General features: G+C 38.7%; 1 non-coding gene across 1 annotated transcript; it reads right to left on the reverse strand.

Annotated features, from left to right (window-relative positions):
* Positions 1–2,592: 2,592 nt before the first annotated feature.
* On the reverse strand, positions 2,593–2,700 carry LOC126025137 (U6 spliceosomal RNA). Its single transcript, XR_007501182.1, has one exon. It is a non-coding gene; the product is annotated as a U6 spliceosomal RNA (small nuclear RNA).
* Between the last annotated feature and the right edge of the window lie 307 nt (positions 2,701–3,007).

Raw genomic sequence — 3,007 nt, forward strand, 5'->3', positions numbered from 1 at the left:
TTGGTTTTTGGGCCACACCCGGCAGTACTCAGGGGTTACTCCTGGCTATCTGCTCAGAAATAGCTCCTGGCAGGCCCGGGGGACCATATGGGACACCGGGATTCGAATCAAACCACCTTTGGTCCTGCATTGGCTGCTTGCAAGGCAAACGCCGCTGTGCTATCTTTCCAGGCCCCCTTAGTCTTTATTTTAAAAATGTCTCTTTGGTAGTATTCATGTAGTGGCAAACTTAACCTCTTGTTATTTTTAAAAAATATTTTTTTATGGGGCTGAAGTATTATCACAGCAGTAAAGCGTTTGCCTTGCATGCAGAAGGGACAGTGGTTCAAATCCACCATCCCATATGGTCCCCCAAAGCCTGCCAGGAGCGATTTCTGAGCACAGAGCCAGGGAGTAAACCCCCTGAAACACTAAATAAATAAAATTTATTTAAAGAACCTATTATTTATAAAGTTTATAGATTATTGAGTTTCAGGCCTATAATATTTAAACATCAAACTTTATACCAGTGTCAAACTCTCTCCACTAGTGTTCCCATACTCCATTACCCCCACACCCCCAAAATACTCCACCTCCTGTATGCCACCTTGACAGACACATTGCAAAGTTGTTGTGTTTTTTTTTTTTTTAATTTGTTTTCGTTTTATCTGTTTGCTTATTTTTGGCCAAATTCAGCTCTTGGACTGGCTTTCTCATGACCAGTTCTTAGAAGTATCTCCTGACTTGAGAGATCGTATACTTGGGGATCTATGTGGTTCTGGGGTAAAAACCGTATGGTCCCCCAGCTAAGCCCTGTGTTCCAGCCTTTGGAACCATCACCCTAGTCCTTGAAGTAAACTTCAGTTGAAAGGTGGTGAGACTCCAGACTATCTGTCAGTGTGCATTGTCTTGATCCATTAGCAGGTATTGTGTGCCTTTCTCTGGAGGTGTAGGTTTCCTAGTTGATAAATAATGCATGTGGCAAATGGATTGGTGTTCATTTAATAATATCACAAGTTTAATTAATGTTGGAAGTGCTTTTCTAATTACTAACCTAAAAGAATAAACATAACACAACAATATTAACAGCCATTTTTAATAAAATAATCCTTACTATGTTAAGTATGGTTATAAAATATAAATTCTTAAGCTACTGGGAATTTAATTATACTCTATTTAAGTATAGGATATAAAGGGAAAAGCTTTTTAGTTTTTGGATTTGGGGGCACACTTGGCAGTGCTTCAGGGGTTACTCCTTACTCTGCCACCCGGGCAGAGACCAATATTTGGTGCCCAAGATCAAACCCCAGTTGACTCCTTTCTAGGCAAGAGACCTATACTCACTGTACTCTGGACAGTTCTGCACCCACAGGGGGAAAAGCCTTTTTAACTTTTAATTGTATAAATTCTCTTTTCACTGGTTTACACTGTAATTTAACTTTTTGTGTTTTGTTTTGTTTTTGTTTTTGGGTCACACCCGGCAGCGCTCAGGGGTTACTCCTGGCTCTATGTTCAGAAATTGCTCCTGGCAGCTCAGGGAACCATGTGGGATGCCGGGATTCCAACCCACCGATTCTTCTGCAAGCAAGGCAAACTCTTTACCTCCATGCTATCTCTCTCAGCCCCTGTAATTGAACTTTTAAGTTTAGGTTTATTCCTCTGTGTGTGATGTGTAGTTGTTACTATAATCCAAGTTCCAGTTCTGCCTCATCACCAAGAAACCCTTCCTCGTCCCTCCTGTACCGTCTCCTCTGTAGATTTTACCAAGTCTCTGTGTTAGTTTTATTTTCTTGTTGACAAGTATTTTGTCTTAGGTTATTCATACTTAATGTATGAGTGATAATTGCCTTCTGCTTCCTTACTTATTTCACTTAGCATAATCACTTAAAGATCTTTCCAGTTTGTCCTGAAGGTTACATTTTTACCATTATTAAAGCCTGAGTGGAATATTACAGTTTATTTGTTCAATCAGCTGCTGATGGCAAATTTAGAGTATTTTCATGCTTTGCTATTGTGTGTGAATAATAATCCACAAAACAGGGGCAAACAGCCTTATTTAAAAAATTGAATCTTTTTTTTGTTTTGTTTTTTTTGGGCCACACCCAGTGTTGCTCAGGGGTTAACTCCTGTTTATGCACTCAGAAATCGCTCCTGATGTGGGGGACCATATGGGATGGCCAGGGGATTGAACCACAGTCCATCCTAGGCTAGCGTGGTCAAGGCAGACACCTTACCACTTTTGCCAACGCTCTGGCCCCTAAAATTGAATCTTTACAAAGTTGATCATGGTCAAGTTTTAGTCATTCCAATATTTTCAGCATGCATTCCTTCACAGTGCACACACATTTCCTGCCACCAAGATCCCTAGATTGCCTTCTCCCCTACCTCCCCCAGTCTGGTCTTTATAGCAGAAACTTTCTCTTCTCTCACTTTCTCCTTTTTATGGCTTTGTTTTCCTTTATCATAGATTAAGACATAATATATAGGTGGTTTTACTTCTGAGCCTCTGTTTTCTCTATTTTATTTGTCTACATAAAAGGATTTTCTGTTTTGTGTCTATTTTTTCAGTCTCTGAAACTTAGCAGTTATTCTTTTTTTTTTCAGTTTTATTCAAAAAATATCGAACGCTTCATGAATTTGCGTGTCATCCTTGCGCACTGGCCATGCTAATCTTCTCTGTATTGTTCCAATTTTTAGTATATGTGCTGCCGAAGCAAGCACTTAACAGTTGTTCTTCAGTCAATGTTTTTTAATAATGTTTAGGGTTAGTGATTTTATTTCATGTATAATGTAAACATAGTTCTTGAACTTTTATATTGTAACATAAGATAGTAAAGTATAAAAAATAGTTGCAAAATAATTGAAAGTGTTCTTTCATTTTGGGGGGGGCTACAATAGGAGTTGGTCAACATATTCAGCAATTGCTATGGGTTCCAAAATTATTCTTAATAAAAATGCATGGTTTTATGAAGTATGAACTTCTTCTTACTCCACATTTTTCCCCCTTTAATTCTCAGTCTCCAAAATC

Source organism: Suncus etruscus, chromosome 12 (genome assembly GCF_024139225.1).
Source record: "Suncus etruscus isolate mSunEtr1 chromosome 12, mSunEtr1.pri.cur, whole genome shotgun sequence".
Taxonomy (NCBI): Eukaryota; Metazoa; Chordata; class Mammalia; order Eulipotyphla; family Soricidae; genus Suncus; species Suncus etruscus.